Below are 22106 nucleotides of genomic sequence, written 5' to 3'. Positions count from 1 at the left end.
TAGGTATTAGCAAAACCAAACTGAGAAGAGAGGATGAGAAGGAGGGGCAGAAAGGGAAAGAATTGTCTCAAATGATTAGACCTACTTGTGAAAACTGAAAGGAAGCAGGTTTTATTTTAACTTGGGATGGGAACAGGGGGGACTGCATTAACTTTGTGTCAAGCATATTTTTAGTAATTAGGACACTGCTTTTTGAAAGGTATTTTTATCTGCTCCATAAACTTATCGTACAATAGATGCTTAAATACCAACTAAAGTGAAATATAACCAAGTCTTACCTGAGTTAATTGAATTGAACCAGTGTCAATTTCCTGGTTTTGACAGTGTGCTATGGTTATTATCATTGAGGGGAGCAGGGAGATGGGTACACAGAAACTCTCTTTATTATTTTTCAACTTCTGAGTTTTTAAACTATTTCAAAATAATAAGTTACAAAAGAAAAATAATTACTAATGGCTGTATATACAAATGGAAGAGACTGAAGGAGATTTTGCAAGGGCTGTTTCCATTTCTCAAATTGAAGCATTTGAAAGTACACTGAAGCCAAGCTGCTCTCAAGTCAGTAGTAGCCTTCCACTGCTCATAGCTATGAACAGTTGCACCGCAGAGCTGACCTAGGGTGGTCACAGTTGATATCCCTCCAAAATAGTGAATTATTTGGTTGGGTTCAGAATTTAAAAGCCAGTTATCACTTGGGTCAAAATAAGGAAAATATGGCATTTTACAAAGTTATAGCATTGTTTGCTTGTTCTGTCATGGAAGTCTTTAAAAACCCAAATTGGAAGGGTTCACATATATGACTTAGCAGTCCTGCTCTGGCACTCTGTCCTAACCTATAGAGACTTGGCCATGAGATTGCCAGGGATCTCAATTTCAGGTGAGGAAGGAGACATGAACTAGCTGAGACCAAGAGAGGGAGGGGAGGAGCACAAACAAGGCTCTGGGAGCCAGTCCCCAAGGGGGCCCGCTGCCTTTCGCAGTGTCCAGGGAGGCGTGAACATAGTGTGCTGGCTCAGACCTAACAACAGTTTTATAAGAAATTTTAGAAAATGGTGGGCAATGTAAGGAGGGTCGTGGCATGGGTGATAGTGCCTTGTTGCTAAGTAGAGAGGTAGTAAGGTAACAGGCCCCCCATCTCAGGTGATGAGCATGTGAGGTGGGCAGAAGGTCTGGGAGGAGAGCTGTGCAAAGGGTCAGAGTCATAGCCAAATGAACTGCATTAAGATTAGTCTCCAGGGAAGGATTCTAGCTCCAGTGTGGGGAACAGGTGTACTTGCAGCATACCAAGGCAGAAGCCAGATCATAATCAGGCTCATGTGATCAGGCTACTATTCACTCAGATCAATAGACTTTAGAAAGCATACAAGGCTAAAGGGAGTAAGATTCATTTCAACACTAATTAATGATAGTTCTTGATGGTGATTTTGGTTGGGACCGTCAGATTCCGGAAGAGGCTGAAATTGGAGTTCAGTGATGTTGTGGAGAATTCTGTGAACAATGCTGGGGAGGTTGGGGGCTGGAACTACACACCACATCAAGAGCTAATAAAGAAAAATTCAGAGTCTCCAAATCATCTCCGATGCCTTCTGTGAGTTTTTTATGACCATAAATGCCATTATTTTTAAAGGATAAAAACAAATGGTATGCACTGATCCAGTGTTTATTCTGGAGAAGCAAAAGTGGTGGAAGTGACTGTCATGTGTTCATATCTGAGACGCCATTACTTTTGTCTTCTCCCTCATTGCAGGATTGCTGTTTCATCATTGTTTCTTCTCATGAGGCTCAGTTTCCACTACTGGCTCGAAGTGTATACAATTTTACCAGTGCCAAGTTCAAAACTGTCACACTCCCAAGAGAATCAAAGCATTGAGGGTAATAATGCATGCCCCATATTATAGATCAGTGGGACCCAAATCAACTTTCCCAAGCCTCCCTGGGAGGGGAAACCCTGTAATTTTGGAAATGTGTCTTGTGTTTTGTAATTAAAAATGACCAGTACCCTCTGTTTTTAGTGGCTTTAAATCTCTGGGAATACAGGGTGTGTGCCACTCTGTGTGTGGGTGTGTGCTTGTGTGTATGTCCACACATTCTTTATTTTGGCCTGAGGCTTTCCCTATACTCTAGTATCACATAAATCAAGAACAGCAGTTTGAGCTAGCAAAAACAACTTTTCTACTTCTACATAGGATTTTAATCCTGAAATGTCTATACATACTTTCCAGAAATTAATTATTATGTTAATACAGAGAATTAAAGCCAAAGACTTCAACCTTGGGAAAAGAGAGGAAAACCACCTGTCTGAGTTAGAATGTGATTAAAATACACCATGGGAAACAGGACCAATATGTATCAATCCATGTAAAACATTTGTTAAATAGTGACCTTCAGAACACTTATTAAACTTTCCTTGAAAGTCTGAGAAATCTTTCAAAGAGCATTTTTTTTCTTTCACTAAATGAACCCAAACACATCAAGGTGGTCTTTCTTCTAGGGTGAATAGATTCTGCTTAAATATGAAATACGACACAGGATTGTAGAAAATACATAACTTTGAGAGTTTATAATAAAAAATGTAGTTTCTAAGCAACTAAATCAATCCAAATAAAAACAATAAACCTGTTAGATAGTTTTTGAAAGAAAAATGTTTTAAAAATACATCAAATGACTTGAAAAGATATATGCACCCCCATGTTCATTGTGGCATTATTTTTCCATTAATGGATGGATGGATGAATGCATAAAGAAAATGGAATATTATTAAGCCATAAGAAGAATGACATCCTGCCACTTGTGACAACATGAATGGAACTAGAGGGTATTATGCTCAGTGCAGTAAGTCAGACAGAGAAACACAAACACTAGGTTCTCACTTATATGTGGAACCTAAAACAAGAACAAACGAGCTCATGGGTACAAGAACAGGTCGGTGGGGGCTCTTCCAAGTTCGTGTTTCCACCGTCACATAAAAAGCCCTCCTTGGGCCCGACCCCAGCTCTGTCACCCTCCACGCCTCCTCCGCTGTTCTGTCGGCCAGCTGATGGATTTCTATTTTATAATGCTCAGTGGTTTTGGAATACAGCCATGACACTCTTCTGGCAGACGCGTGCATCAATTTTTGCATCCCACTTTTCATATTTGTCCTTGTTTACATGACCCACTTATTTCCTTCTACACATTCCTTTTGAAGGTAAGCTCAGAAAGCTCCATATGGAATCAGAAAGGGTTGCTTCCCATAGCTCTGCTTGTCTTCCTCATCAAGATCTTCATGGCTGTTTTGCCAGAAATCAGTTTTAGAGAGGGTCCTATCCCCTTTTAGTTGGATTTTGTTTTTTAATATCTGAGTCTGGTATTATAGCTGTCATTTCTCTCAACTTTCTAGTGTCTCTACATACCTGTCAATAACCAGTATTCTCTCCATTATTATTAATTTTATCCTAAGATACTTGCTTCCCAGACTCATTTTTACTTTACCAGTTGATTTTTGACTTTTGGTTGACATCAAATCCATAGTAACCATTTCCCCAATTATTTCTTTTGATTCCCGAGGGAGTTCACCCTGTCCACATGGTGATCAGAGGTTTGCCTAACAGTCTGCTTTGAACAGTCCGAGCCTCCCTGTCGAGGTCTGAGCAGCGGAGGGACCTCATCACCACTCCGTGTTGCTGTGCTGGGGTGTGTGTGTGTGTGTAATTTGTATTATGATAGCTCATCCATCCTGCTGTCTGCTGTGTTTCTGTAGTAAACTTAAATAACTAAACCATTGGACTTGCCCTTCTGATTTTTTTCTTTCAGCTTTATTGAACTCTAGTCAACAAGCAGTGTTCTGTACAAGTTTAGATGTGTAGTTTAGTGACTTGACTGACACTGCAAAATGATTACCACACTATGTTCAGTTTATGTCCACCATTTTGTATAAATACAAAAACAAGGAAAGAAAAAAATCGTTTTCCTTATGAGAACTTTAAAGATATACCTTCTTAGCAGTATTCAAATATACCACGCAGCAGTGTTAACTATAGTCACTGTGCTGCACATTATATCCCTAAGGCTTCTTTACCTCTTAACTAGAAGTTTGTAACTTTTGACCACCTCCCTCCAATTTCCTCACCCACACCCCCTTAATCTGCCCCCTTCTTATATCCTCATTCAAATAATGGCCATTGAACTTGCAACTTCATATCCATGGCTTTACACACAGAAATGCATCTTATTGGCATTCAGTGCTACTCTCTATTCCACTGTATGTGTTTCTTTTGAAGAATGCACCTACTCATTGTTATATATCATTGTCCTATTCAAGACATTAACTCTATCTTAATACACATACTTCCTGGGTTAAAATTTCAATGCTATTTGAACACAATTTATGCCACTCATTTCCATTATTTTTCTATAATGATACATATACCACATGATGTTCATTTATGAGACATACTCTCATGAGCATATCCAGATGCTGACTGAACTCCTTACTTTTGTAGAGAAGTAGAAGCCGAAAGTAATTTATAATTGTCATAAGAGTTGGCAGTACATCAGACATAGAAGCTCACACCTGGCTATAGTATGAATAATATCAGCCATGGGTTATATATAATAGCTGTTACTCCATCCCTATATCTATCACAAAAGTGGATAAGAATTAATTGAGATAACTTGAAACTAACCTTAGAGCAAAAGAAAAAAGTCACTCACAGAATATTGTATTTTATTATTGGTTACAAAATATGATGTATGTCAGAATGAATTGAGATATACTGATGTATCACTAAAGAGCTGCTCTCAATCTCAGTATTCAAAACCGCAATTGTTACCCCTCACCCACTTTTTATTATTTTCATCTGAAAATTATGAGTCCTTCCCTCCTGTTATACACTAGTCTTATATGCCACAATTGAACCCCATTATCCATTCTCCTCTTTTCCATTTTAGAAATGTAATGCCCTTTCCAAGGCTTAGCTGCTCAGTTAGAGACTGATGCCATTTCCCAGCCTCCCATGCAGCTAGGTGTGGCCATATGACAAGGTACTGGCCAAATAAATGTGAGCAGAAGCTATGTGGCCAACTTTTACATCAAATTTCAAAAATAAAAATTATTTGTACTTGGTACCACTCTGAGACCCCGGCAGGAGGAGTGCCTTCCCTGAAGGTCCCTCTCTGGCTGTGTTCCGCCCCCTGGGTGAACATTCTTCAGGACCAAGGGGACATGGCCACCTCCATGTTCTCCTTCTTCCATGCCCAAATGTGTCTAAGCAAGTTTTCAGAGCCTGAATAAGCTTCTTCTGTGGATCCGTCCCCCTGAGGATGGGCTGTGCCACCAGGAGAACTGAGGGGTCATTGAGGAACCGCTGCATGAGGGGAGGTGTATGGGCAAAGGAGTGTGCACACTTTTGTACAAGCCATACTTGCGGCACAGATGGCACTGGAATCAGGGAGCAAAGTGTGGCTGGCCGGAGGCTCAGGGCCAGGTGCTAATTTCCTCTGCATTGCTTAAACCAGCATAGAGTTCCGAGGAGTCTGAGAGTTCTAAACTTGCAGATTTTCTAGGCAGTTTAGAAGGTATGTTTGCCAAAGTACTAGGTCAGAATATCTTTTACCTTTCAGTTTGATTGCTTGATTAATGACTTGGAAATATTCTGACAAAAATCCTTGGGCCTATGCCTGTACGTCTGCCCTGATCTCCCAAATGCAGGGCAGGCCCCTGCCCCTTGCTCTTTCCTTTGGCTGGGAAGCAGACGTGGTGCTGGCCAGCGAGTTCTGCCCTTGTGTGGACAAGGACAATAGCCAAAGAGATGACAGGGTGACCAGATCACAGGAGTCAGACCCCTGAAGGAGCTGTGGTGCAGACCCAGCCCAGGCTATGGAGCGCCCACACCTCGACTGTTAGGAGAGAAAAATCAACTTCTCTCTGGGTTGAAACACTGCATTTGGGGTTCTCATTGTATCCACTTCAACAGCTTCGCCTAGGAATCAGTTCTACTCTCCTCTCCTCACTCTGCATGCCTCGGATGCTAGCTGAAAACCTGTGTGATATTGTGATTGATAATAAGAAACACATATTGGTCTTGTCCCCTTCCTGGTACAGAGCTCTTAAAAACTCTTGGATTGCCATTAAGTGTTGAGGGTGATAAAATATATTTTTCTTTATGTTAATGAGGTAACTTCTGGAACTCACCTAATGATGGGGCTGGATGCTAAAGGACCTAACCAGTGTGATTAGAGAGCTGAAACTTTCACTGTTCAGCCCACTATCCCACCTCTGGCGAGGAGAAAGGGTCTGGAGGTTGAAGTGAACCCTTGGCACTTTGGAAGGAGGGGTTTGCTCAGAGAGCATGGAATTTCCATGTCCTTTCCCCAAACCCTGCCCTATGCATCTCTTCCATCTGGCTGTTCCTGAGGCATACCCTCTTATAATAAACTAGTCATCTAGTCAGTAAAATGCTCCTCAGATTTTTGTGAACTGCTCTAGAAAATTAATCAAACCCAAGAAAGGACCATTGGAACCTCTGCTCTGCAGCAGGTCAGTGAGAAGCACAAGTGACAACCTGGACTTGGGATTGGCCTCTGAAGTGGGGAGCGGCAGTCGGTAGGACTGAACCCTTAACCGGTGGGATCGGATGCTGTCTCCTGGTAAACAGTATCAGAACTGAGTTGTAGGACACTCTGGGTGACCAAAGGAATGGAGCCCAGCAGAGTCACATACAAGAGAAGTGTATATCTTTGCTGCTGCAAATCACAGAGAGCTGAGAACTGTATGTTACCATAGCAGAGAAGATTAGTACACCTTTTTGATTAACCACCTCCAGTCACCACACATTTCTCACTGCACCCCGAAGATGGGAGAGAGGGAACCCTATTCCTTGTCCCTCCCTCTTGCGATCAGCAGCAGGATTCTTCACCAAAAAACATTGTTCGCTGGTGCATGTGAGTTTAATTCTTCTCCTGAATGTAAAAATTTACATCCTATGAAAAAATACTCCTTGTGGAATGACACCAGCAGGAGTACCTTCTTCTCTTCCCCTCAGTGTCATAAGCTAATAGTCCTTGATGTCAGATTTCATTCTTCTTTGGTTCCTTCAAATCTTCAATATTTTTCTGCTTTATTCTCACTTCATTATTTTTCTGGCTCCTTTCACCCTCTCCAGAAACACTTAACCCTCTCCAATGAGCTGGGGCAGAGAAGGGCAGGTGAGGGGGACCTTCGTGACAAACAGACAAGACCCGCCCCCAAGAGAGCTTATGTTCTAATGGAGAAGACAGACAAGAAACAAGTAAAATCATGACAATGTTCACATAGGGACCCCTGCCATGGAGAAAAGCTGATGGAGTGAAGAGGATGGCAGGGAGTTTTGCCTTCGGATGGTGGTCTGGAGTGCCTGCACGCAGAGCGCCCTTGGACATAGGGCCATCTGTGTCCCCATGGGGGGAACACGTATCCTCGGCAACCGTGCGGAGTCACAAGGTAAACACCTACTCCTGCCAGCTGCTCCAACACATCCAGCCTCTGGCCCGCCTGCGAAAACCCACTCAGGCGCTGCTCGCTGCTTTGAAGCCGGAATGGGGAGGCCTTTCTTGACTGTCCACCAATGTATTGGTGGCTGACCTCAGGTTTCGCTTGTCACATTATTTTAAAATATTCTCTTTGTGCCTCAGATTTAGAATAGAACTCAAGAAGACTCTGAAGAAATGAAAAGTAAGTGAGCAGAAATATTTTGTGGATGGGCAAGAGAGCCAAGAGCAGCCCGCGCTGCGGCCCCTCCCAGCCTGGCTGCCTCTTCCGGCCCTGCGCTGCAGTCACTGATAACAGGGAAGCAGTCTGCTCAGAAATGACCAGGATGTCTCTGCAACATTTCACTTATTTTAAAAAAGAATGATTGAAAACAAATATGACCAAACTTAAAAATTACTAATTTTTCACGGTAGAAGGGTAGGTGTTTGTCATGTTCTCTTCTGCACTTTAAACATTCATTTAAAAAAAGAAAGTTTCATAAGGAAAAAGAACGTAAGGTTAGGATTCAAAGCCTTTGGTCCCCGTCCTTGCGCTACCCTCTCCTGGCATGCGTCCCTGAGCCCATAACTGAAATTCTCGAAGCCTCATTTGCTGTGCTTGTAAAGTGGTGACAATAGGGCCCACTGTTTGGGCTTTGATGATTAGTAAGTGAGAAAATGTATGCAGAGCCCCTGGCAGCAGGCTGAGATGGGATCCATCCATAATACATGGTGAACATATGGCTACTCGTGATTTCTCAAAGTGTTTCTGTGGGACACTAACACCGTAAGTGATCTCCAGGTAAAGGATTCCAACCCCTAAAAAGTTTGGGAAGCTTTGCCCTACAGTCCCTTCTTGGGGACATTGAGTGACATTAGAATATTAATGACACTGAGAATTTCTGCAGTAAAGAAATGTTTTGTTTCTCTGTTTTTTCACTTAAACTGGCATTCTCCAGATTTTGAGCGTGGAACACTGCCCTGTGGCATCCTTGACTAAAAGGGACAAGCAAGGCTGCCCCGGGAGACCTCGAACCTTGGGAGCAAAGACTACTGTCCCTTTCTGAGGAGCATGGTGCAGAGGGTGCGGGCTAATGGCAAGCACACTCTCCCCCCTCCCCGGTGACATGTGACAAACTGTGGAGGCGGCCGTGACACAAAGCTGCACCTGACGTGGAAGCTGCCCAGAAAGGCTGTGAAGTCTAATGGTGGTGGACCATTAACTGGTTGAAAAGCTCATCCTGGCATTCTTTACAGTTGGAAAAGCACGGGAAATTATGCAGATCTCACAAAACAAACAAAAAAGAAAACACATTTTTAATGACTGTGTATATCTGGCTACTAATAACTATCCAACGGGCAAGAATCTGCTTCATCTTAAAGTACGTGTTTTGTGCCCTGATTTGCAGGGATGACTTAATAACAGCCCCACCACTAATCCAGCTGTCAGATTGTCACCCAGCACGAAAAGGCCAAATATAGATGGGTGTTATGCCTGGAGCGTATTTTTATGATCTGAGCATTTAAGGCTTTTACCATGAAGGGCAGACGCCCTCCCTGCTCTGGGTTATCTGAGGAGAAGAGATACACCAGAGAGGCTGAGCAGAGGCTGAAAGGAGCCTGTGTTATTGCTGGCAGTGGGTCCCAGGGTCGCTCAGCATGGGGGTGACCTTAGAGGATGCCAACAGACCTTCCAAACTGATGACAACACATCTCCAAAGAGGACAAGCAGCCAAGGAGCAGTGCAACAGCAGCCCAGGCAGAGCTGAAAGCAGTGCAGACAGCAGAGTCTCTCCCTTCAGAGAGGAGGGCTCCTCTCTCCCTGTTTCCTCCCATGCATCAGTCTCCCCAGCACAGTGGCACAGCGGTGCAGAGGACCCTTACCAAGTGCAGAAACTAGGGTCAGGTAATTATCCTCTCTAGGGCTGGATTTTCTGACCTACAGAACAGGGACAGTCATAGTGTCTCCCTGTGTGGCTATTGTGTGGATTAGATGAGATTAAATCTCCAGTCTTAGCATGGCACCTGGCAGGCAAGAGGAATTCTATTATTCTTGTGTGCAATTTCGGTGGTTACAGTAGGAACGGAACCATTGCTCCTGTGTCATATGCTGGCCGCGTTTGCCCTGCTTTTCCCAAAAGCACCTGTGTCCCAGCAGGCACTTGGCTGAAACATGCTCGTTGTAATTGAATCTAGGGTCTGGTTGTGCTGTGTAAAGTAGAATTGATATGCAGAGACTCTGAAACAAGCTTTGGGAATCAAACATCTGGTCTGGAAGGTGGCCTTGTAGGTCAACCCCCTGTAGGCCTGGGTAGGAGAGGAAAACAGGAAGTTTTATTCATCTTACTTCCCTGATTTTTCAAGTCACAGTCTCCAGCTGTTCACATCAACTTTGTTTTTCCTAAAGATGAGAGAGAGAAAGAGAGAAAGAGCCTCTATCAAGTGCTGTAAGTCACCATCTTTCCATGAAGTAGCCCTTTGTGGAAAATCAGAGTTAATCTTTTGCTTGGCAAATTCATCTTTTATTTTTCTCTTTTCCTCCCAAAGCAAATATATTTTCTCTGGCTCCTTTTCAGGCTCAATAAGTTGTGGAGAAGGAGAGAAAAGAAGTTGAGGGAGAAGAAGGCCAATGAGGTAGAAAGAAATAGGAGCAAAACCAACAAGGAGACACGGAAAACAGTTCATGTCCCTGAAACATTAGATATTTCCAGAGCTGGAGGCTCTGCCACCTGGATAAGTATGAACCCATTGGGCACTGTAGATGTGGGCAATTGTCCTCAGAGTTGAAAAGGAGCAAAGGGAAACAAAACCTCAGAACAAAAGCTGAGTAAGGGCTGCTCTCATGTTTCTTGACAATAACTGCTATTTCAGTTTTGCCCATATGTCAAACACCATTGTAAACATTGAATGTGACATTTCCTAACTTGCCTATTTCTTTCATTTCTTCACCTTCTAGAGTAGGGGTGAAGTAAAGGGTCTCTGGTCCTAGACTACAGGGGTTCAATCCCCAGTTGGGGAACTTGCAAGCTTGGTGACTTTGGACAAACCACTTAACTCTATGGCTCTCAGTTTCCTCCTTTGTAAACTCGGGATGATGGTGCTGATGAAAACAGCAGCTTACCTGTGATCTAGACTGTTGGGAGGGTTAAAATGGTCAGTAAATGGGAAGCACCATGCCTTGGCGTAAGTGCTGTGTGAATGTTAATATCTTCATCCTAGCCCACTCCGTCTGATTTAGGTATTGAAAGGAATCCTATACCACAAAGTCACACGTGTTTCCCTTTAAAGCACTGGTTACTTTGCAGGCATTGTTCTGAATACCTCATGCATAAGAAATCACTTCATCTCATACGAAGCCTGGCAAGCATGTGGGGATTATTGTTATCCCCCATAGGACAGATGAGGAAACTGAGGCACAAAGTGATTAAATAAGTTGCTTAATTTCATGGTCTGATAAATGGCACAGTGCTCCTCGAATCCACGTTGTTTAACTTTAAAACAGGAACATGAAACAAGGGCCTGATCCCTGTTTTTGTAAACAAAGTTTAATTGAACTGTAACCATATCCATTCATTTACAAATCGTCTATGCCTGTATTCTCAACACAATGGCAAACCCAAAAACATTTATTATCTGGGTTTTTTTCAGTAAATGTTTGCTGACCTCTGATGTTGAGTTTATCTATATGTGTAACTATTAAAGTAGTGTTGCCATATTTAGCAAATAAAAACATGGTATGCTCAGTTAAATTTGAATTTTAGATAAACAATGAGTAATTTCTCAGTATAATACATTCTATGCAGTATTTAGCACCTGTACTTTAAGGTGACCTGCCGCTCTTATGTACCTGTAAATACAAGGTCAAGATTTTTCAGAAACCAAGCTGTCCCTTCTCTCTCCTGAATCATAGTAGGTTAGAGCTGCAAAGGACCTAAGATAGCAAATGACTTGACCAGGGTCACCTCAGGAGTAAGTGATGGTCCTGGGATAGAATAGTCTTTTTATGCATGAGTAAGCTTATTATAGTTTTAAGTTTCTGTAGTGAAGTAATATGACATCCAGGACTAGACCAGGGCATGGCCAAACCTGGGAAAGTTCATGACACTGGAAGACATCTTGGTGACCCCTGTGCACTGGTCACCTTGTCAGCCTCAGCTGCCCACCAGCTGACCTGATTCTCTTTACCTTCTTTACAGCTGACTTTGCCTGGACCATCTTAACTGCCTCCTTTCATCCTCTCTAAAGTAAAAGCAGTACTGCTGTGCTCAGGTAAACTGAGTTCTTTCTCCCATCCTGTGACTTAGGAAGAATCTTGGAGGTTGGAGAGAACAATTGAGAGACAGACCTATTTTTTTGTCAGGCAATGCAAGAGAATTTTGTAATATGGGCTGAAGACCGAACCCCCCACCTTGAACTAAGGCCATATCTGGATGTGATGAGTCTTGCCCTTGAATGCACAATTCAAGGGAAGAAGTAGATCAGGGCATCATACCTGATTAAGCCACCTCCCACCTCTTGTTCTGTGTGACTTTGAAGCAGTTACCCTAATCTGTCAACATGCACATTACTCATGCCAGAGTCTAGTAAGTGTTTTATTCTTGGGTAGCAGGTGAAGTGGTACTTCTAAGACATTCCCTTCACGTTCCCCTCTTCAGGGGGCAGATAGAGACGTACATCCTGGGGTCCTGAAAAGGAAGGTACTGCTCTGTGGAATATATTACCAACCTACCTCCCTTTTCCTGAGAATAAATCAGTGCCCAAGAGTTTCCAAATCTTGAGAAATGCATGCAAATTAAAAGACAAATTGAAAATATCACAAAATTCTTTGATACACCTCCTATCATGAGGTGGGATCTATATCCACTCCTCTTTATCTGGATTTAGGAACAGAATTCCTAAAACCCTTGTAATTTCCTGACTGACAGGGAATGAAAGGAGCATCTTTTGTTATTCATAATAAGCTCTTTCCAACCCCACCCAAATCTCTGCTAATGAGATGACTCTTGGAAGATGGGGGCTGGTGGCCAGCAGAATCAACCATGAGATTTGGAACTTCCAGCACACCTCCCACTTCTGGGAAAGAAGGCGGGTTTGGAGGTTGAGTTAATCACTAATGACTAATTAAATTTAATCCTAGCTGTGTCATGCATGCCTATGTGATGATGCCACTATTACAAAAAAAACCCAAAAACCTCAACAGAAGGAATCTGGAGAGCTTCCAAGTTGATGACCACATTGAGGTGCTGGGCGGGTGGTGCACCCAGAGAGGGTGTGGATGCCCCACACCTCTTCCCACACACCTTGTCCTGTGCATCTCTTCTGTCTGGTTGTTCCTAGGTAGTATCCTTTATGATAAACAGGTAATGGTAAGTATAGCATTTTCCTGAGTTCTGTGAGTTGCTCTAACAAATTACTAACTCCAAGGAGGGGGTCATGGAACCCCCAATTTGTAGCCAATTGGTCAAAAGTACAAATGACAACAGGGACTTGCAGCTGGTATCTGAAGTGGGCAGTAGTCTTGTGGGACTGTGTCTTGACTGGTGGGGTCTGCACTAACCCTAGTGCTTGGTGTCATAACTGAATTGCAGGACAACCCATTGGTGTCTGGAAGGTTGGTGACCTTGCTGGTGTGAGAAAAATGCAGATTGGGTATTTGAGAATAGGAGAAAAACAGGTTTTTCTTTTATGTATACATAGCATTGTATAATAAGGCTTTGGGTTCCTTATTAAAATTTGCTTTTTAAGGATTTAGTGGGCAAGACCAGATAAATAGATGAGAACTGAGAAAAAATGTGAAAATGATTTGCACAATTTAGGATGGCTTGTTTCATTTGGCCCATTCTCTTAAAGAGCTTTGCTCAAGGATAACGCCAGAGCTTGAACAGCTCATTCTTGAAAAGGTAGCATCCTGGGGTTTGAAAGAGTAGAAGTTTGTTTTCCAGGGAGTTGCTTACTTTTACTTTTACTTCCCCATAGGATCTGACTCAGTATTATTCTTTTATTCCTCCCTCCTTGCATATAATCTTTCAGTAAAGGGTCAAACTCTGGCCCTGGTCCCCCTGACACCAATGAAGGAAAGAACAAGGGAAACTTGGACCTGTAGAAGTCCAGGGAGACCCTTTGTACGTAGGAAATGTGCCATATGCATTTATTTATTTTATATATGGTTTCAAATTCTTTGAGATCCTCAAGGACTTTGGTTTGGCAGACCGTGGGGCACATCAAGAGAAAGTGTATGTGACCCGGCATCTGGTTGGCCCCCTCTCCTGATCTCTGCTTTGCTCTCCTCCCCAAGACCTGCTTTGTGTTACAGACAAACATGTTTTGGAATTTGGCATTAGAATGGATTCTAGGAATTAAAAGGTAAAATAGACCAAAGGTTAAACAGATGGGCTACTAGTCTTAATGGCAGGTATATACCTCATTAAAAAAGAAAATATTTTACATATGAAACTGCCTTCACAGTAAGGAAGTTTCAACAGTAAGGATTAAATTAAGTCAAATCACAGTTGCATCTTAAAATGGTTTTTAAAAGGAGAGGGGGAAGAGAAGGAGGTATTGGGAGTGTTTGTAATATGATATTACATTATATTTAGCATAAACCATGTAACCAGAAGGATTTCAGTGTCTCTGCAGATTCTTCCTCCTCCCCATTTTGCACACTGTCATTATGTTAATCTTCAAAAAAGTTTACTTCCATCTTAACATGCCAGAAAATTTTTACTCCAACCATCTCATTCTGAATTTAAAGAAACTGAAACCCAGAAAGTTTCTTCAGCCAAGGCACACAGTTCCTCCATGAACTGCAGCCCAGATCACCTCATTTCCCATTGAAGTGATGTATTTCCTGATGACAGAGACATTGAGTGGAGGAGAGGTGGAAAAAGAACTCGGAGCCAAGAGAGCTGAGCCACTACCCAGGCACTGCCCTTCATTAGTTGCATTTGGAGTAAAGTCTAAAATCCTTAGTCTAGCAAATGGTTCCCACCCCAGTCTGAACTCAACGTCTTTTTCTACCCACCTCCAAATAAACTCTCCATGGGAGCAACACTTAACTTATTTCCGTGCTGCAAATCATTTCCTTTGCTACCATCTTTGCTTTTGCACATTTGATTCTTCCACCTTTTTGTCTTCTCTTCCTCCAAATGCCCCATCCCTTGAGACCCAGATCAAGTGTCCCATATCCAGTGTGTCCTCCCCAAGCCACCAAAGCCTCTAACTTCCAGTTTTTATGGAAAACATGACCAGAGGCCATGTCAATTTCTTACCTGGTCTATGTTAGTCTTCGGAGATGCCTCACAAAGTCTCTGGTTGCTGAACATCTGTAACTGTGTCAGTCATTCTTCGTCCACTCAAATGCAGAGGAACAGGCAGGAAATGACCATGAGGCTCCTTCTGGGTTGCTTGCCGATGGACTCTCTGGGGAAGTGCTGGTTTCACCCATGCAGTGCCCAAACCAAACTTTCCACATGACCAGCAGTCCCCTCTCGCCAGGGTTAAGGCATGTTGTGCACCAGCCCCTTGCATGGGTCCTCAAGGCATTCAGGTGCTGACATGTTGCATTCCCCAGCCTCCCCTAAATGTCTCATATCTGATTCAGACTGACAACATCCACTCCTAGTCAAACCAGTAAGGCTCGCTCTCAAGTTCAGCTAAAAATGGGGAGAGCAAATGGGGCGGGACACCTGTCCTGGAGTATAACCCCATGTGTTCAGCAGACTGGCCTGACACCTCTCTGTAGAACTAAGAGAGATCAAGGAATCACGTATCTTATCTTGCTAAGTTTTAACCTCCAAACTCCAAACTTGGAGGCGCACCTTGTCCTGTCTTGCCAGAGAAGCTCAGTGCAAATGGGTCCACAGCTAAGTTGGGAGCCCCTAGAGCTTTGGCTGTGGGTGCTCTGAGTTCTCCGGGCACAAAACAAAGTAACGGACATACTGTTACGAAACAGAATGCCATGCTCAGAAGATCACAGTAACTACTTTGAACTGAGCATGTGTGCTGTGCCTGACCCTAGGTGTTTTCATTGAATCCTCTAATAGCAGTCCAATGAGATAGGCACTATTATTACCTTCAGTTTTTTTTTATGAAACTGAGACTTGATATATTCAAGAAACTGGTTTAATGCTTCTCAGCTAGTAAATGGCAAAGAAAAAACCCCAGATCTGTTTGACTTCTAAGTCCATTTCATATATATATATATATGGGTCCTAATTTCATATATATATATATATATGGTCCTAATAAACAAACTTCATACATATATGAAGTCAAACAAACACACCTCCAAGGGCAGTTCCCAACTGACCCGTACTCTGACTCATGGGGTGAGCTGCCATACACCCTGGAGAATGGGATGCCTCCCTCTCCAGCCAGGACTAGAGGGCCAGTCCACCTGTAGCCGGCCAGAACCTTTCCACAGCTTTCTGTAGGCTTTGGAAGATAACAGGCACACTTTGGCACACACACACACACACACACATATAATATAATATATAAAATTTTTTCTTATTACCAGGAACTAAAAACTGAACATTTTTAGTTAATTCATCTTTATTTTTTAATGAAAAAATATAGTGAAGTTCCCGTTAATAGTCACTCTGCCATTCCCATCTAACGATGGGGTTGTTGTATATTCTTATGGTTGTATTCTATAGCTTTCTACATAAAAGTTTATGTGTGCATCCATTAGCAATACAGTTTGCCAGGCATATGTTTGAAGGTTTCAGAAATGTCATCAAAGCAGATGCTGGCCCTCCCAAAGCCTGTCGATCTCATTTTCTGGGTTCTCACCGGTTGTCACCTCATGTCTGCACACTCAGCAGTGTGGCTGTGGGGACTAGCGGACTGTCCTTGGGCGGCAGTTGCTGCATAGCAGACCAGTTCCTGGTTCTGCTGCAGTGCGCCTTCCGCTAGACCTCTGCGTGCCTGGGTACGCCGGGCCCTGTAACAGCATGTGTGTATGTGTTAGTGGTGTTTATGCCAACGTGGTTTGAAAGTCTCCATTTCAACAGATGATACCATCAGTCAGGGTCTGAAAAACTTTGTTTATTCCAGGGCCATCTTGTGCTGAAATCCTGAAATTTAAACCAGTATCTATGGGATCACTACAGGTTCATTTGGGGCCTTTATCAGCAAGGCTGGTATAATAAAATAGCCAGATATGGGTCTGGGTCCTAATAAACAAACTTCCAGAACTATAAAATCTACCTTTTATTGATTCATAGGTTTTAGTTACACTTCTTAGGGTGATTTTTTTTTTCCCTTATGGCCAAGTCATCCTTCAATAACAAAAATTTTTTCCAAGAAATGCATGCTGTCAAAGTGTGTCTGTTATCTTCCAAAGCCTACAGAAAGCTGTGGAAAGTCCGGACCAGCCGCAGATGGACCGGCCCTCTAGTCCTGGCCAGGGAGGGAGGCATCCCATTCTCCAGAGTAAGCCAGAGTACGGGTCAGTTGGGAACTGCCCTTGGAGGTGTGTTTGTTTGACTTCAAAGCCCATTTAAAAAAAAAATTTGTTATCTCTATCATCCAGAGCCAAAACTTAACACTTAATATGTATCCATCAACAATACAGAGTTTGCCACATTTTTGCTTGAAGATCTTATAAAATGTAAGGATTGAATGAAGGATTACATACAATGCAATGTACACTGGTCTAGGTTTTACTACCAGTACCTAAGGGAAATCGTGTAGAGCTGTGTTCTTCCCAGATCCTCCTCAAATAGCCCATGAAGTACAGTATGGAAATGTGACACTTTAACTGTAATAGGAGGTACAGCACAGAATGGGCACTCAGGGCATACACAGCTAGTTGGGGGGACAGTCAGCCTCACCCACACAGATACAGCTCTGCATGGCACAGAGCACAACGCACATCAGAGGTTCTCGGTCAGGAAGGCGTCCCCCCCTCCAAGGACACTGGGCAATGTGCAAAGACATTATTTTACTTTCATGATTGGGGGTGGGGCTGCTACTGGAATCTAGAGGGTAGAACTCACAGATACTATTCAACATTCTACAGCACATAGGAGAGCCCCCCCCCAACACACACATACAAATACTTACCTGGTCCTAAATACTAATAGTGCTGTGTGTGGTTGAGATTATGTGGTATATATAATTTTGTTTGCAGTGATGTGTCTGCATAAATGACCATGTTCAAAAGGATCTGTAATTGAAAAGTGTCTCTCTAAACACACAGTAAAAACACAGCCATGAGCCTTTCTGGCCCACCGCAAGGTTTCCCTCCCATCTCTGAGCCACTTGCTCGCGGACTGAGGGATGGATGGTGGAGCTGCCTGCGCTCAGACTTGTCCAAGTGTGTTCATGTGTGGGCTTGCTCAAGCCGGTTCTTTCTTCAGCTATGGAGTGAAAATTCCTTAAATTATATAAAAATAAGCCCTTAACTATGGAATCTTCAATGAACCAACAACTGTAAAATGGTTCCTACTTCTGCTTTTCCCGAAAGTAGTTAATTATCAAAGTATTATATCATAATAATGGAAATCTTGGATAATAGAAAAAAGTAGAAAAAAACAAAACAAAATGAAAGGTTGCCCATAAGGCCACCACCCGGAGAATATGACAATTAAATTATAGTGGGGTCCACTTTTGTTTATTTTATTTTGTTTTGCTTCCAGCTTTATTGAGATATAATTGACAGCATGTGTATGTTTAAGTGTACAGTGGGATGATTGAATATACATATATATTGTGTGCATATATAAAATACATCCATCATCTCACCTAACTGCTTTTCTCTTGTGGTGAGAGCATTTAAGATCTATGGTCTTAGCAACTTTCAAGTATGTAATACACTATTGTTAACTAAAGTCACCATACTGTGTACCCTTTTGTGTTCTTTTAATGAATGTATATTTTCCTCTGCTTGAGCTCATACTATAGTTTTAGTTTTGCTCTTTAACTTAATAAACAGTTTATGACTGTATAATTAAATCATGTGTATTACAACATATTTATTTCCTTTTGGCAAAAAAATTAGATTGTTTACACTTTTTTGCTGATATAAATTGTACTGCAGTGAATATTTTTGTACCTGACCCTTTTTCTATATTTTTGTTTCTTGATAGATTTTCACAAATCTATTTACTGGAATAAAGATCATGCACCTATTAAAAGTATTAATGTACATAATGTAGTGTCTTGGAAGGTATCTGAGGGATCAGATATAACTTACAGAAATCAGATGCCTACCTCAAGTCTTCAGCAACTCTGATAGTCATTAGAAATCACTACTAAGTACCTAGGGCACCACACCTATTTCCCTTCACTCTCTGAGCTAAGAAGCACCAGCCTAAGATGCCCCAGGGATTTCTGAGACAGGTTGCTTTCTGAAGCAACAGCTCTTTCAAGGAAGAAGAAAATGGTTGCCATGGGGATGGGAGTACAGCAGGGAGAATATCGCCAGTGATTCTGTAACATCTTCCTGTGATGACAGATAGTAACTGCACTGGTCGGGTGAGGATTTAATAATATGGGTACCTGTTGAAACAGTGTGTTATATATTTAAAACCAAATAATATTGTATATCAACAATACTTCAATTAAGAAAAAAGAAAGTAGAATAAAAGAAACAGTAAAGATCAAAGTAGAAATCAATGAAATAGAAAATATAAAAATAACAAAGGAAAATTAATTAGAAAAAAAAACTTAAGGTATAATGTCTTTCTCCCAATTTGAGTACTCCTTTGTAAATTCTCAAACTACTGGTGATTAAAGATCATATTTTTTTTGTTTTTCACTTTTTATCATCACAGAACAATACTTTTGTAAAATATAAAAAATTCCTTACTAGCAAAATTAAATGAAAAAATACAAAACACATGTCAATTTATCATCATTTTTAGATTCAACAGATAAAAAATTACAATTCAATTAATGTAGTCAGCACAAATATAAGAAAAATCAGAAAAACTAAATGTTCCTTGAAAGGCTAGATGATTTAAAAAAACAGAACTGAAATTATACTTGTATATTTCTACTTTCTGCTATCATATAAAGTAATTAATGAGTGAAATAGCCCATATTAGACATCTATATGCACACTTAGCACAAACCCCATGTATATTAATTTTTAAGTTATAATATGAATAATGAACTAGTTGCTGAGTAATTTCTATCACCTAGGCAGGAGTGATGGCAAATGATTCTCACAGAGGATAATATATATCTAAGTAGTTTGTATATTTTGTTTTCATAACACTCATAGTAGAGAAATTAATCTCACAGAAGCATGTTGATAGGAATGGAAAATGAGATTTTTAAAGTAATTTCAGCAAGCTTCAGATACTTATTTTTAATATTGTCCAAAATTAAGCAAGTAGTGCTGTAATTCCAAACCTTTCATCAGTAAACTGTCCACATACACACATACATCTTAGCTCTGTTTCAGACCCTCTCCTACCACTGTATCTAGCAGAACAAGAGCTCAGAGTCAGAAATGAAAATGGGTTATGGAAAATGTGCCAAGTTAGATTCCCCTTATGCGGGGGTTGGTGAAAAGAGATTCACATCCATTAAATATTTCAAATATCAAAAATGTGACTTTTAATGGTATATTGTGAAACTTATAAAACCTACCAAGGACAGTTGTTTTGTTTGATCTGATTGCTGAGCACAACCCCTCTGAATCTTCAAAAGCACTTAGCTTTGGTAAAATGTCTTCCTTTAATTGGACTTCCTTCTTGTGTATTTAATGTAAAGAAGAAACATACATTCCTGAGAAAGAAGTATTTCATAAGGTGTTAGATTGGGGACACAGCCAAATGGAACATGGTAAGATGTAAAATGTATAGCAGCAAAGGTGAAGGGGCAGCTTAGCCAGTCACCTTGAGGACCTTCTTCAAGGTCTGTTTAAAGCCCAAATGAAGCCCAAACACCAAGCACTGGAAAAACAGAGGGAAGCATAATACTGTTTCTCTATCATCTCTTTTAGTTACAACTGAACTTACTTAGCAAACAATGAATAAGTAAATGGAATAAATTTTTCTCAATTTAATAGCTGACATTGCTATTTTGCTCTAGCCCCATACAATAACAGAGGCAATAGTGCCAATAATGGATTTTTTTCTGTTCAGTGACATTTTCTTGAAGGAGTCCCAAGTTTAATAAAGTGGAAACATTTCTTCAAATCAACATAAAGCCTTGTGTCTCTGTAAGTAATAAAGTCTGGAAGCAAACACCTCTAATATTTAGTCCATTGTTGCTGCTTTTCCCCAGGGTGGTTGATTAACAAACACACGAAGCTAACCATAAAATTCAGTGCTGTCTGCCAACAAGAAAAAAATTGTTGCTGAATCTGATGTGAGAAGTAACTAATGTAAGGCAAAAAAACAAAACTATGGGATTAGGAATTGGAGAAAAAGCATTAAATTATTCTTGATTCACTTAAAGGAGCTTGTATGTTTCAGTGAATTACACTGGAGAACATTTACCCTCGGTATCTATTTTATTATCCACTAGGAACCCATGCAGATACCTTGGTTAACCTCTTCCTTGTCCACCAAGGCAAACACATGCCAAGAAGGGATTGGGTTTGGCCAAGAATGAAACATTCTTTACTCCTTCAAGTGTTTTTTCTCTTTGTCATAAAGGAGTGCTCAGCTGGCACTCCAAAGGCACACGTGTGAGATAGACTGACCTCTGCCTAGCGTGGTGGCTCTTCCTGCCTTGGTATGCTTTCATGAGGGCTGTGTCTTTCCCCAGTGGGACTTGGGTGATTTATAGCTCTGGAGAGAAGCTTACACTCCAACTAATTGGGTGGTCAACATTTGGACTCAATTTTGAAATTGTTTTTCCTTCTTCTGTCCTTGTCAAACAAGTTGGATAAAACAAGTGTAGTTAATCTGGTTGTGTCTAGTCTTTTCATCCATCTGTACCTTGCAGCTTCAATGTAAAAACAATTAGGTCAGAAGACACTTGCTGTCAGAAAACTGCTCTCTTACAGGATGTGTATGTGATTGCAGGAAAGAAGCAGGAGTTACTGGATTCAAGCTCCTTGAGGGCAGATTTCATTTTATTAAACTTTGTTTCTCTCATGTCTGTAATGTAGTATCTGATACATAGTAGACACTCACAAAATGTTTAATTCAGCCGCTTTCTTATTTAATTCTCACAACACCCCTACAAGGTAGGCACTATTATCCCCACTTTATAGCTGGGGAACAGAGATGCAGAGAGGTTAAGTAACTTGCCCAAGGTTGCACAGCTAATAAGGTAGGAAGCCCTTGCAGCCTGACTCTCACACCTATGCTCCTAATCAGGCCACACCCACATGCTCCCTACAGCACCACAACTCTGTCTGTACACAGTACAGGGCTGGCCCGCTACCCAGTGCTCTATGTCTGCTTAAAGTCAACTTTCTTCTTCGCCCACAAGCGTAACTTCTATAATGAAAGAGAGGGTTTGTTTAAGCTCTACTGACTAGCAAACAAACAAGAGCTTCATGAACCAAGTGTAAGGATTCCATTTATGCAACACTGCGTGTGCCTGTGTGTATGTGTGTGTGTGTGTGTGTGTGTGTGTGCGCGCGCGCACGCGCGCCTAAACTGAGGTACAAAAGAATTGTTACCAAAACATATTCATATCTCAGGACAATG

The sequence above is a fragment of the Manis javanica genome, chromosome 5 (genome assembly GCF_040802235.1).
Source record: "Manis javanica isolate MJ-LG chromosome 5, MJ_LKY, whole genome shotgun sequence".
NCBI classification, from domain to species: domain Eukaryota; kingdom Metazoa; phylum Chordata; class Mammalia; order Pholidota; family Manidae; genus Manis; species Manis javanica.
The sequence above is the reverse complement of the archived record's forward strand: the minus strand, read 5'-3'. Positions refer to the sequence as shown.